General features: G+C 38.0%; 1 long non-coding RNA gene across 4 annotated transcripts; it reads left to right on the forward strand.

Annotated features, from left to right (window-relative positions):
- The first annotated feature begins 1,600 nt into the window (after positions 1 to 1,600).
- LOC127127298 (uncharacterized) lies at positions 1,601 to 4,262 on the forward strand. Of its 4 annotated transcripts, none has more exons than XR_007805311.1 (4): positions 1,603 to 2,117; positions 2,306 to 2,962; positions 3,064 to 3,152; positions 3,231 to 4,262. It is a non-coding gene; the product is annotated as an uncharacterized LOC127127298 (long non-coding RNA). The 4 variants fall into 4 exon arrangements; XR_007805309.1 differs by having other exon boundaries at positions 1,607 to 2,117; positions 2,306 to 2,554; positions 2,845 to 3,152; XR_007805310.1 differs by having other exon boundaries at positions 1,601 to 2,230; positions 2,306 to 3,152.
- Positions 4,263 to 14,774: the final 10,512 nt, after the last annotated feature.

A 14,774-nucleotide genomic window follows, 5' to 3' on the forward strand; every position in this document is an offset into this window, starting at 1 on the left:
CATTTGGGCGCCATGGTGTTGTGGCGGGCGCCACAAGAAGAAAGAAGTTTCCCACCCAAAGTCAAACTGAAGGGCATCCTTGTCATTTCCATTATTTTCCTTGCTTATAAATAGAGACTCGATTTCATTTGTTTTATCATCCAAACTTAGATCAAACTTAGTTACAACTAGGCATATATTTAGTATTGTAAAAGTGGTAATCGCTTCACATCGGAGTGTTGCCACAACTGTGTAATCGAGTCTGTAATCGAGTTTGGAGCACTTTGGAAGGAAGTTAATCCTGCCGCCATTTTCATTTCCGTTTCGCACTTTATTCAACCCTCCGATTGGAGCAGGTTTTGTTGCTTTACCTTTGTCTACTTTTATTTATTTCCCGCACTTCCTTTATTTCGTTTATTTCTCGCACTCGCACTACTTTCGTTTATTTCTCGCACTCGCACTACTTTCGTTTATTTCTCGCACTCGCACTACTTTTATTTACTTTCCGCACTCGCACTACTTTTATTTATTTCTCGCACTCGCACTACTTTCATTTATTTCTCGCACTCGCACTACTTTCGTTTATTTCTCACACTCGCACTACTTTTATTTACTTTCCGCACTAGCACTACTTTTATTTAAATTAAAATGCACCTTTACTTTACCATGTCTAGCTAAACCTATAAAGGTTAGAATGTAAGGATCGTAATTGAACTGATAATCCGTACAATTGTTCGTGGAAACACTTAAGGGCTATTTTGACTTTCAACTTAAGTTTTCCCGCACTTAATTTCCGTTGGATAAGATCGAAAGTCATCCAACATCCTAATAAACTTAGTTGTTTTTAACTATTTCAAATACAGCGAAAGCGCTTTGTTTAGTTCATTAGGAGTTTTTAACTTAAAAGGAAAAGTGATTTTAAAACTATTTTCGGACGCGTTTATAAGTTTAGAGTCTGGTTCGTGAGAACCTCTTTTGGTTAAGAAACCTAGGTCAAAATACTTTTCAACTTAGTCAAGATACTATATTTCTTGAAAATAGGTTTACTACTCTAACGCAATGCGTGCCTTTTTATAAGTGACAATAAGAGGGTTTGATTAGGGAGTACACCTCGGTTCTGAATACGCGAAAGCGACAGTTCCCGTTAAATTGGTTCTTTTCAAAGTAGGAAACACTGCCCATAAGTAATTCTATTAGCAAGCACTTGGATTATTAATTGATTATGTGAATTACATTCGAACCTGTCTTTATTAATTGAATTTTATTTAATACTTTATTTTTCATTGTACACTCTAAAAACCCCTATTTTGATTACCTTAGATAAACACCGTAACAATAGATAACGATAGATTGACACTTGGTCTCTGTGGATTCGACAATCTCTGTGGATTCGACAATCTTCCATTCACCTTCGTATACTTGCGAAAAGAACGCATCAGCAGACTGGGGGTGTAGGAGATAAATAGGGGGTAAGGCCCCAAAAAATGAACCATGACAGATTAGGAATGGGCTTTGAGGCCCATGATTTCCCACACAAAACACCAATCAGCTTTAAAAAAATATAATTAAAAAAAGAAATGGGCCTTAAGCCCACTCAACGGTCTGCCCAAAAGCAAACGAAGGTGAATGGAAGGCGAAGGGGCACAGATTTGGCCTCCCACACGCGGCAGGCGCATGCGCTGCCTTGAGACTCACCACCACTTAATATCCAATAAGATCATGTATTATCATTAAATAACATTGAAGTTGTAAAACGCTACTACTAGATAAATCAGATAACACGCCAACCCTAACGTCCAATTCGTCTCTCGTCTCTTCTTCCTTCCAACCATGGATATGAGAAAACCTTTTCTGAACCCTCATCCTGGATCTATGAACGAAGTCTACAGGATCTCAACATATTCACAATTCGTCCTAAACCTAAAACCTAAATCGAAGCAAACAAACAACTATCCCTACACTATAGATTCAATCATATGCTAACGAAACCTAATGATTTCAAAAACCAAAAACAAATAAACAAATCTAAACGGTACGGTAAAGAGTAATGGTACGCGCAACATTTATACAAAAGGATATGCAAATCAACAAGGAGTGAGGCAATATGAAGCTCGCCGGTGGTGTAATCCAACCTTGAGGTGTGTCGCTTTCTCCTCCTTTTCTTCCTTTCGCCCTTTTATGCTCTTCACCTCTTCTCCTTCCTCTTGGCTCAAGCTGTAATGGTCTGTTTTTCAACTAATCCGGATTTCTGGTAAGAAGCTTCGGATAGTTATTTGTGATATGAACTTTTGGTGAGTTTATTGATTATTATTTATTTTTTTGACAGAGTAACGGTGCCGAAAAATCCTCTCCCCTGCACTGATTGGAAGGCTCCTTATATAGAACAAAAACGGTTGGTTTTCGAATCATGAGCTGGCAAAGATCGCAGAATCAAAACCCGATAAAATACCATCTCCCTTAAATTTTGTGGGGACTGATTTATCTTGGATTCGAATCGTGGAAACCACAGAGAACTCATTTGTTACCGCAATGTGGCAACATCCTCCCAGGACTCGGGTGGTCCCCCCGATATTTGGTATGATTTATTTAATTTTGAAATAAGTGAGTATCTGTCAATATTTATTTTAAGTACTTCAGATATTATTTGGTGTTGTAACTTAGCTCTCTTTAAATCCTTGACCTTAATTGAAATTTCAATCTTTTTGTCTTCATTGCTAATATGGATCTTGGCTTGGATTATTATTATGAAAATTGCAAGATATTTATTGAACATGTCTTGATGTTTGGTTATTCTTTGATGACATGAATATTGGTTTGGTTCGGCATGTGGTTGCTGCAAGTTTCATTGCTACTGATGCATTACAGGGTCCTTTTACGAACTCATACGCTGATACAAGTTGGCCAATTCTCCATGTTGCAAGTTGGATTCCATGGTTATGCCTGCTAGGTCCATAGTCACGTCGAACATGTTATCTCACCAAAGGTTTCCTCATCCATTGGCTTGTATTTCAAGGTCCTGCAGCGGGCTTGTGACAGGTTTTGGTTATGGATTGGGTAGCTTGATTTTTCTGGTTTATGTTTCAGGGTGTGTGTATCATTGAGCATTTTTGGCCAAGGCTTCAAATGAAGCTCGGCTCATGTCCTGGTTGTTGCTCCACATTTGGTTCAAAAGGGTTTGTGCACTAAGATCCCCTTGACTGTCATAGCAGGGTAATTTTGTTAACTGATATCTGCTTTGTTGATTTCTGCAGGTTGCTTTCAATATTGTACATAGCCCCAATTTGTGTCTAAAATTCTTCATCTTGCTCAGTAGTCAACGACACCATACCAAGATGATCCGCCAGATATTGTTTGTCTTCTCAGAGATCTAATTCGGTTCCATACAGTACAACAGGAACGCCTGGAGCAAAAAGCTGGAACTCAAAGACCCACTTCGTTGAACACCAATCTCGTAACTGTCAAGACTAATCAACAGAAAAACCCAAGGCGAGAACGTCCTTTCCTGTAGCTCAAAGGCCTTAACCTATTGTAATCCTCTTGCCTGGTTGTATCCCATAGGCCTAACTTGACAGTTATGCCTTCAATCCCTATTTGCACTAAAAATGCCGAACACTGTAGGAATATAGTTGGCGGAAAATTTGTTGCCAGTGTAGCAACTTCGTTCTTGGACTCTCCTTTTTCAACTTACTAAGAATGTGTGGTTGTTTTCTCAATTGTGCAGGTTGCAATATGCTTATTTAAGACGTGGCTTGTAACTTTTTGAAGAAAAGAGCACAAGGAGTCTGTTATGGTCAGATGATCCGCTGTTTCCGGCTTGACATAAAATTACGTATTTGGATCCTAGGCAAGGATTTTCCTTTTTACACCTTGTAAATGGCCGTAACTCACATTTGTAATAAGTATGATTAAGAGATGGAATTGTTACATATGGACATTTATGTATGAATTTTCTAACTATGTGTGTTCCTATATGCTTGAATCTTGTTTGAAACATTTGGAGTAAACATGAACATGTTCATTGTGGGTAAACACGCCCTAGTTGACTTTGTAGGTATGGTATGAACAAGTATATCTGCCCTTTTTTTGAAATCAGAGTGAAAGCAGGTAGACATGGAACAAGATGGACTAGATTTATGTTAACCAATGTAGGTTCGTGGAGTAGGGTCAATGAATTGATCGGAAGTCAACTGTTTGTAAAACTAGGCAAACTTGCAATTCTTTATGTACATGGACCTTGGATAATCAATACGTAAATGAAATTTTGGTATTTTGATGATTGTTTATGAATGGCATTGTATGGGAATGACTTGAATTAGTTTTTTGATATATTGCATATGGACATGTGAACAAGACTACAACCTAAACAAAATATCCATGAATAAAATATGGGAGAACCACAATCAAACCAATGGACATGTGTGGATAGTATAAGATCTAAAGAACACCTTATGCTTTAAGAACCTCCTTAGGAACGAGCCGACATAGGACACAAGATGAACAAACCAAGAAAGAAATGTGCCTAGAGTAATTAAATGAACTGAGCATAAATGAAATTTTCATTAGACCAAGAGTTTGGGACTAGGGTCAATGGCTATGAACAAGTGAATGCTCAAATCAACCCATGCAAAGGAGAACAAACTATGAATGGTGAAAGGATTTAAGGTTGGGAAGCCACCCAAAGAATACTAGACATGATTGAGGTTTGTGAAGCTTGGATCCAATAAAGATACTTAAGCTTTGAGTTTATGCACCACGTCCCCCGGTTATAAATGTTTAACAAAATTTTTGAATTGCCTGGACAAAATTGGGGTATGACAGTTGCCCCTATTTAATTATGTTGAACCAGAAGGTAAGAAGGACAACAGTCTTCGTACATTCATGGTGGAAGATAATTAAATATGGAAAAGACCCGAATTTTTTCCTTTGCAATGCAACGGGAGTATGCAGAAAGAAACAAGTAACGAGTTCTAAAAGCACCAAGGCATTAGGAGTAGGATACTCCGATCTTGCCAGGGTCATTATTGATATAAGGACAATGGTGGGACTAAAACTGAAAGGTTTTCTGGCACCAAAAGGATGACAGTAGAATAAAAATTGCCACCATCAAAAGGATGATAGTAATTTACCACGATTTTCAGGATCATCATCACCAAAAGGATGATGGAATACTAAGCTTCAAAGGTAGTCATCACCAAAAGGATGATGGTAAGATCAAACGACGAAACTTATTACCACCAAAAGGATGATGGTAAGATCAAACGACGAAACTTATTACCACCAAAAGGATGATGGTAAGATCAAACGACGAAACTTATTACCACCAAAAGGATGATAATAAGTCAACAACTCAAATGATCACCATCACCAGAAGGATGAGGGTAAGATCAAAACAAAACTTGTTATCACCAAAAGGATGATAATAAGTCAACAATCACCATCACCAAAAGGATGAAGGTGGGGTCAAACAACGAAACTCGTTACCACCGAAAGGATGATAATAAGTCAACAATCACCATCACCAAAAGGATGAAGGTAAGATTAAACAACAAACTCGTTACCACCAAAAGGATGATAATAAATAAACAATCACCATCACCAAAAGGATGAAGGTAAGATCAATCAACAAAACTTGTTATCACCAAAAGGATGATAATTAGTCAACAATCACCATCCCCAAAAGGATGAAGGTGAAACCAATAACAAAACTTGTTATACCAAAAGGATGATAATGAGTCCATAATCACCATCACCAAAAGGATGAAAGTGAGATCATAACTTCGAGACTTGTTACCACCAAAAGGATGATACCAAGTTATAATAACTTCAAATATCACTGACACCAAAAGAATGACAGTGAGCTTAAACTTTCCCAATGTCATAATCACCGAAAGGATGATAGCTTAAACCGAACTCCATAATTTATATCACCAACAGGATGATGTTTAGATCGAACTGGACGCCATCACCAAAAGGATGATGGTTGAACCAAAATGACAAGGATCCCTATCATCACAAGTATCGCCGACACCAAAAGGATGACGGTAAGCTATAATAATTGCAGAGGTCGCCATTCACCAAAAGGATGAAGGTTGGGGCAAAACTTCAAGGATCACCGACACCAAAAGGATGACGGTAAGATCACAAATGTCGAAACTTGCTATCACCCCAAAAGGATGATAATAAGCTTTAATAATGAGAGGTCACCATTCACCAAAAGGATGAAGGTTATACCAAAACTTCAAGGATCGCCGACACCAAAAGGATGACGGTAAGATCATAAAGGCCCAAGATTTAACATTACCAAAAGGATAACGGTTATCTTAAACAGGACGATGATTAATAATATTCCTTAAGGGACTTCCATCAAAAGCATGATAGTGAGAAAAACATTGGAAAAATAAGGCTACTGACAAAGTTCACTAAACCCGACTTATTGGGTAGTATTGGAACATTAATGGGTAAGACTTCTTGGGGTATTAACAACAAAAGGTTGCAGAGAAATATTCTCGGGAAGATGTAATTTACATCAACAAAAGGTTTAAAGGAAACAACTCACTGAGGATCGCTCAATGAGGGACAAACAAGTTTGGAATTTATTCAAAGAAATCATTGACTCTACTAAGGATGACATCTCAACAACAAAAGGTTAAAGGATGCAAGTCAATGGGGAACACCCAACAATACAAGGTAGGAACTCAATCAGAGAAAATAACAATGACTCAACTGAGGGTTGGCCTGGATACCTACGACTAAACCTTGGATCTTGATTCGTGTTATATGCATAAATGCCATGTATGCGTTATGTACGAGGTGATGCATGCAGTGCATGTTTGAATGCAAAGGATGATTGGCTTGTTTGGGATTGGCCTCCCTTTTCAAAGGCGATGTATTTTCTAGATACCAATGCTGGTTGTATTTGTTTTTGTGAGGATGTCAACAAGGTGGGCTTTGGTTTTTCTGGTAACTGTCAATGTGGGTTGGACCATTGGTAGGTGAAAGGATCTGACTTCCCGACACTCGATAGTTGATGATGTGATGAATAAACAACGGATATGGATACTCTTGGTGCCCCAAGTTTGATTTCTTGCTGTTACGTCGCGTCTTTGCCCCTGAGGCGATCTCGACTTCTTCTTCTGAGATGTTTGGCCAGCCTGTAATTGAGCATGGCGACGTGCTCAACGCATGGTGATTATGCCTTTGACGTGTCCCAAGGAATCTTGCCCACATCTGATGTTGTACTAGCATGAACTTTTGACGTTTTGGTTGTGATCATAGACAGTTTCCAGTGTCTGACATAGTCTGCTTGACCGACTTAAAGATATGGAGGGAATTTGCCCCTTGCAACTTGTATTGCCCCAATCTATAGGGTATTTAACGGAATTCTCATTAAAAGGAAAATTTAGGGGTGATTATCCCATGACATGGTCTGAGTCTGTTTCCTCCAATGTCTAAATCTTGCAATGGTCTGCCCCTGATTAGCCAGCCCTTGAGACGGTTCTCTTTAATCGAATGATCTTCAGAAGTTGGTTTTTATTGTACTCCTGGAGTAACTTTCCCCTGATTGGGCTGAGTATTGAAGTGTTTTTCCTCCATGATCAACCGATGCTTGGAGATTTGTCTTACATTGACTACTTCTTAAGTCAACGTAGTCAAAAAGATGCCATGCCCCTGATCCATAGGATTATGAGATGGCATTGATTCGTGTCAGCACCAACGATCAAATGCCTCTTGAATTGCCCCTTGTTGGAATTTCCTTGATGTCAAGTATTGACTTGCAGCTTAAGAATTGTTCATTCAAGAAATGGTGATTTTAATGCAATAATTATGCAAGTTTTGAAAAAACAATCATTCATTTGGAGTGTCGTGGTAGTGTGTGACGAGTGGACCATGAGTCCAAACACGGTGTTGATTTTAGCTAGCGTGTGAGTGATATAATGAGAATAGAAAATTAGCAAATCTCTAGGAGTCAGTTTACGCAACCTTGCTGTAGTATGCTTTCAAAATAAACCTTACTTCAATTAGGTATTTTGAGGGTTGTAACGTGGTTTGGTTCATGGTTATCAAAACAAAAGGATATAAGGCTCAAGGTCTATTTTAACCCACCCCTTCCTCATGATGATTTCCAATCCTACGTTCAATTAATTCAACACAAGCTTTACTTTTACAAGAGTTCAGCAGTGCAAATCTCTTGAATGGCAGCCATCTTGTTTTACTCTTTATGGATATTGGTGACCTTTTGATTTTGGTATGGTGGTCACCGATTCTTGTTTTATTCTGTTGAGGACTTTTGTTATCTCCTTTGATTTTTGTTTTGATCCCTAATTTTTGCATGGACCGCCTTTTGAAGCTTTAATCCATCGGGATTGCCCCAGTTTTTGCCTAAGTCTCCTTTTAGGGTGTTTGATTTTTCTTTGATTTTTATTTTGGAGAATTGTGACTGCCAAGTCATTGGTCATTGAAGAATAACTAACATATATTTTGGATTTTGTATGGTTCCTTCGACACTTCAGGATGTGTGCGAAGAATATCATGTGGTTGATCCTCACATGGGATATTTCCTCTTGTGATTTGAAGCGTAGTCAGATTAACTGAACACTACCCTGCCCCTGGTTAAGCGTAAGGGTTTTTTAAGATCAGAAAGAAACTCCTACTTCTAGGCTCGAAGTGGTTGACTAGGGATTAACTCCTTATCTCTCCGGTATTTGGGGATTTGAAATAATGCTTGTACATTATTAGCAGGATTTTATCCGGAAGCATACAGTCAACAATTATGAGTATTTTGTTTTTGTCATCCTCCTTCCGACTTTTACTAATCAATAGTGTGATAAAGAAAGTGAAGTGGAAAAGTACGTGTTTGTGCTTTGCAAATGCAATAAATGAGTGAATATGAAAAGATTGGTTCAAAACATGCATAATCATCCCATTAATAAGACCAAATACAAATAACAATGTTTAAAGCATACAGTACTTAAACAATCAAGAACAAATTACAAGAATGCGAAACGGTAAAAATGGCATAATGATTGCCTTCATTCAATGACACGGATCTTCATCTCTTGATTCTTCATTTAGGAATTGTTCTGCTCGTTCAGGGCAGTGTGAAACTTTATCTTCGAACTTTATTCTGCTCCGCATGCGCCGGCATGGGATTTATCACAACATTTGGCCTAACCGGTGTGAAAGAAACTGCTTTGCTGTCAATCAGGTCCTGGACTTTGTGTTTGAAAGCCTTACAATTCTCCACTGTATGCCCTGGGGCACCCATATGATACTCGCAGTGAGCATTGGCGTCATAGCCTGGTGGATAGGGTGGAGTTGTAGGCGTTAGCTCTTTCAAAACGATTAATTCATTCTTTAGCAGGTAGGGAAGGATCTTGCTGTATGGTATTGGCAGAGGATCAAAATGTCTTTCTGGCCTCCTTGCCCTCTGTTGGTTAGGTTGACGTTGTTGTGGAGCACGTTGCTGTTGATTTTGGTATTGCTGTTGGTAAGATGGCTATTGATACGGCTGTGTAAGACCCCAATTTTGGGCCCTAAGATCCCTCATGGCCCATATCATATCATATCATGGCCTCAAGGATCATTGCATGCCCTAGCTTCCCTCCTAGTGGGTGGTTTGCCTTGTGAGTGTGTTTCTTGATCACCAAGCATGCTTTGCATTTGTATATCTTTGCTTTTCATATGTTTACTAACCAAAAAAGTACAAAAATATTGTCATCTAACCTTGTTGCTTGCAGCTGAAGCAATCATCAGCCCATTAGGTCAAAATCAGTCAAAGTCAGTCATTGCAGTGGATGGTGGCCATTCTTGCAGAATTTGGGCACCATGATCAATAATCAAGAGTTCATATGACTTGGGACATCATTTGGAATCAAGATATCAAGGAATTAGGGTTTGGAATTCATCAGAAGGTGCTTCAGTCAAGCAAAACCCTAGAAAGTCAAACTTGGTCAACTGTCCATTTAATCAGTGATTTGGTGATGGGATTTGGTCTGAGAGGTCTCATTCATGCTTATACAAGCTTCATATATCATGTCAAGCATCCACAGTGAAGAAAATAAAGTCAGACAAGAAATTTCCAAAAATAGAAAGTTGACCTGTAATTCAAATTTGCCAAAAATGGAAACTTCTTGATCTTAATCTTGCATCATGATACAAGCTTCAAATGAATTTTTTCCCAACATGAAAGTTGAAGATCTTGTTCTCCCATTTCCAAAAAGTCCAAGAACTCTCAATTCCCATGTATGGTTTGCAAGATATGATCAAATCATTTTCAAAAATTTGTGAACTTCAAAAGGCCATATCTCTCAAACCATTTGGCCAAATTTGATGGGGTTTTTTCCTACAAGTCCTATTTGTTCCCCTCTTTCCAAAAATGTATTCATCATTCATCAAAACCTCACCATTCAAAATGACCTTTTTGGACTTGCATTATTTAATTTCAAGTGAAGTTAAATTTTGACTTTTTCAAATATTGGTTTCTAAGCATTTTGGCCAATTGGGATTTGTTTGAGATGATATTTGAAGCATGTTTGAGGCCCAAACTCGGGCAGACCATACACCTCCATGTGCACTTGGTGAAAATTAGCAAAAGGTGCAATTGGCTTCATTTAAGATAATCATGTTTAGCATTCTTACTTAGCTCATTAAACAGAAGTATAAAGGCATCTTTTTCTGCAAATTAAACCCTAGCAGCAGCCTCACACTCACTCAAAAAATCGATTGCTCTCACAAACACACATTTCCTTCATATCAAAATTCTGTAAGAACCTTCAAAGCACACGATTTCTACTGGCTTGTTCTTCATTTTGCCAACCATTTGGAGGCCATTTGAAGCACCATACACCAGCTGGAACAGCATTCTCAGGTTCTGTTTTTCCAAGCACACATCAATGGTGATTTTCGATTTGAGCGTTTCCAAGAGTTGTTGAGCTACAAGCCACCCTCCAGTCATCATTTCAAACCACAAGCTCCATCTGTTTCGAGCTTACTACACCAAACAACAGCCATTTCACAAATTCCTTCAAGAACAAGTAAGTTTTCAACTCTCTCTATTTCAAAAATCATGAGATGTTTATGATAGATCTTAGATTGCTGAGTCCATTGAACTTTGTATCACTTGAAATGGTCGATTTATATGTGAGAAATCTGGTTTTCAAATTTTACATCCAAACATGTTCTTGTATGATTTGTGTTGTATGTTTCGATTTACTGAAAACTATGGCTGGATTATGAATGTATTTGGCTTACTTGTTCGAATGGTGTGCTTAATTGCTGTTTCTGGACACTTTGATTTTTTCGATTGATTGTTGGTGATGAACACCACTGTAGCAAACCCTAGAAACCCAGAAATTCCATTTCATCGTGTTTTCTGCATTTTGACCTTTTGTGTTGCATGAATGTTACTGTGCTATTGCCATGCACCTGTCCCAGCGTGCCACCTACCCACATGCTGCGCACCGTTTCACTTAAAGGACACCAATATTACACAAATGCCATCGGTCACATATTAAATCAATTAATTCATTTTATTGTTCAATATTTATTTCACTTTGTTACACAATCTTACAAAAATCATAACAGCTTCATATCAAATCCAAAATTCATGAAAATTTTTCCATTGTGCTCTGCTTGATGTCTAGTATTTTATCATGATTTTTCCAGAATTTTTGCATGGTCGAGTTTTAAATGGTATTAGGGTTTGTGACATGTATGCATATTTTGTACCCTTTGCCAAATCCTTTGTGAAATAGTCATGCATTATCCATTTGACCTGAAATATTTTGTGCATAAACTAGACTCATCCATGGTGATTTTGATATAGAGTTTGTGAATTTATCTTATCTGGTCATTGAGTTATGAATTTTTGAATTAGGGTGTGACAATTTGTGTCACACCAATGATATGCAACTTCATGATTTTTGATACCATGCTTCCTGACCTCCAATTGATGTGAATTTTTGCATGAACCTACCTTTGTATGTCTAGTTCACATGTGAATTTTCTTGGAATTATTTGTGTCATTTCCTAATTGTTTGAGATTTTCTACCCTGTTGGACCAAAATGTTGACTTGTGTGATACATGTTGCCATTTCATTTGTGAAATTCTCATACTTTATTTGATGAACATGAAATTTGACATGTGATTACTAGACATCTTAAGCTTTGCCATGGTGTTGATCCCATTCATTTATCATTTGTTATCACTGATTTATGAATTTTTCAAGTTGATCATGTTTGGTTGACTTCTTTGAGCATGCTTAAACTTGCTTTGACTTTCTGATTTTCATTGACTATCTTCCCATGATCCAAATGAGCTGAAATTTGATATGAATGTCATATTATGGATTGTGATTGATCATGAATTATTTGATGATTTTTTTGAATTGTTTATGATTGGTTTTGAATTGAGTCTTGCTGTTGACTTCTATGAGCTTTCATTTGCCATGCTTTGACTTCCTTTGCTTATGAAATCATGATGATGAATGATATGGATGTGGGACCAATTGAGCTTGCTTCTTATATGTTTGAACTTGATTTTGATTGGATATCATTTGCTGTTTTGACTTTCTCATCCTCTTTTGACCCTAGGCTTGTCCTAGTGGTCCTGTTGCTTATGTTTGAGTTCATTGTTTTCAGGTTAAGCAACAAATGCTTCCAAGAGAACAATGCAATTTGATTAAGCTTGATTGTTTATCATGAGCTAACATCTTTGTAGGTGGCTTGACTCATATGACTTGAGTCTTGTGCTTTGCACATTTGTCTGTTTGTTTTGACTGTTGGTTTCTACCTCCTTTTGCTTTGACTTTTGAATTGTGTACTAATTCTGTTTGACTATTTCAGGTACCATTAGTTGCTTAGTTCTTTGAACTTGCTTTGCTTTGCTTTATAGCAATTTGCATTGAGGTATAATTCCTTTTCTTCATGTAGTCTGGAAGACCTGGCCTGTTACTTGGCCAGGCAACTGTCTGAAGTCCTCCTTAAGAGGCAATGCTTGTGTGTGTTTATATTTGTCCCAAGCAGGAAAAGTCCTTTAAATAAGGCAATTGGTAGATCAAAGAGATAAGCAACCTATCTCCTACTATTCTGTGAGTCTTCTCCTTGCTCCCATTACATGGTTGTAGCATTGAGATCCAAACCCAAGATCTATCGAGTCAATAATTTGTGGAAAGAGTTCCTACTTTCTGAACTCCCACACCTTCTGATATTCAAATGCTCTCCCTGACCAGGGATAAGAGCAATGAGGCACACCCCTCATATCCTTTCATCTGCTTCACCTTAGCCCCCTCAATGGCAAGGTTAAGAGCACCAGTGACCCTATTCCAGTTGGCTGCAATGCCTAACCCTCTTGTATGAGCCTCTCTGTTTGGTTATAGTGTGTGCTGATTGACCTTCATTGACTGATTGCTTGCTTCATATACACATGTTTGCTTGCATGCTCTATTCATTTATCGTCATTAATTGCTCATTATTGCATGATCATCTCATTTGTCTTTATGACTTGTCATTGTTGTTTACCCATTGAGGACAATTGTAAGATCATTCATTGGCTATTGTTCCTATGATGTGGAAGTGAGTATAAGACCATCACCTTGGCCACTCATCTTATCTTTGCTTGATGCATTTGATTGTATGTGAGGATGCAACTGTAAGTCCCTGCAAGTTGGCATTTGCTTTCCTATGATCACATGTTGTTTTGTTTGTTGTATGTGAGGATACAATTGTAAGTCCCTGCAAGTTGGCATTTGTATTCCTAGGACCATACTGTGGAGGTTAGAGTAAGCCCAGATAGATTGGCATCTGACGTCCATGTTTTGCTTTTCTTTGTTTATGTGAGGATGCAATTATAAGTCCCTGTAAGTTGGCATTTGCTTTCCTGTGATCATAAGTTGCATTTGTTTGTTGTATGTGAGGATACAATTGTAAGTCCGTGTAATTTGGCATTTGTTTTCCTATGATCATATGTTGGATATTGGTGTAAGCCCAGACAGATTGGCATCCGGTATCCAAGTTTCTTTGTTGAGGAGATTAGTATAAGTCCATTGAGTGGCTTCTGATATCCATTTCTGTTTTAGGAGATTGGTGTAAATCCATCTATTGGTATCCGGTATCCGCTTTTTATTTGTGAGATTGGAGTAAGTCCATTGAGTGGTATCCGGTATCATTTATTTGATCATTATTATTATTATTGCCCATTCCAAAGGACACACTTGAATCATCTTCTATATGATTTCAAGAAGTGAACCTTCTAAGAAGTTTTATAATCCATACCCATCCATTCATCCCCATTATGTCCTAAACCTTTTCACACTTTGATTTCAAACTTGACATAGATATTGTGCAAACATCTTCATGTTTTCAAATTAAAAACCTGGACCCCAAGTCCTTGACTTTTTTTCAAACTCCATTTCATAATACTTCTTTTGAATCAATCTTAATCATACTTTGACCCTACTTTCACAAGCACAATCAATTAACTTCACACATTCAATTGTTTTGGCTTTGTCCATTGTTAATCTTTTCACCCATTAGCCATAGGTTTCAATTATCATTGTGGTTGATGTAAACCTCACCTTATCTTTAGTGAGTCGACTATAAGACTTCCGTACTGAAAACAGGGTTAACCCCTCTAGTACGTCGAAGCTATCCTCGCATGGTGGATGTTGGTCTTGGTCGAGTTTTCTCCCATTGATAATGAAGAGCCTCAGTGCTATTGTTTAAAATTGAATCCACCAACTTTTGGAAATCTTTTAGCCGAACTACGGCGTTTTGATCCTTACCTTTGATGGAAGGTA

This window comes from Lathyrus oleraceus, chromosome 3 (assembly GCF_024323335.1).
Source record: "Lathyrus oleraceus cultivar Zhongwan6 chromosome 3, CAAS_Psat_ZW6_1.0, whole genome shotgun sequence".
NCBI lineage: Eukaryota > Viridiplantae > Streptophyta > Magnoliopsida > Fabales > Fabaceae > Lathyrus > Lathyrus oleraceus.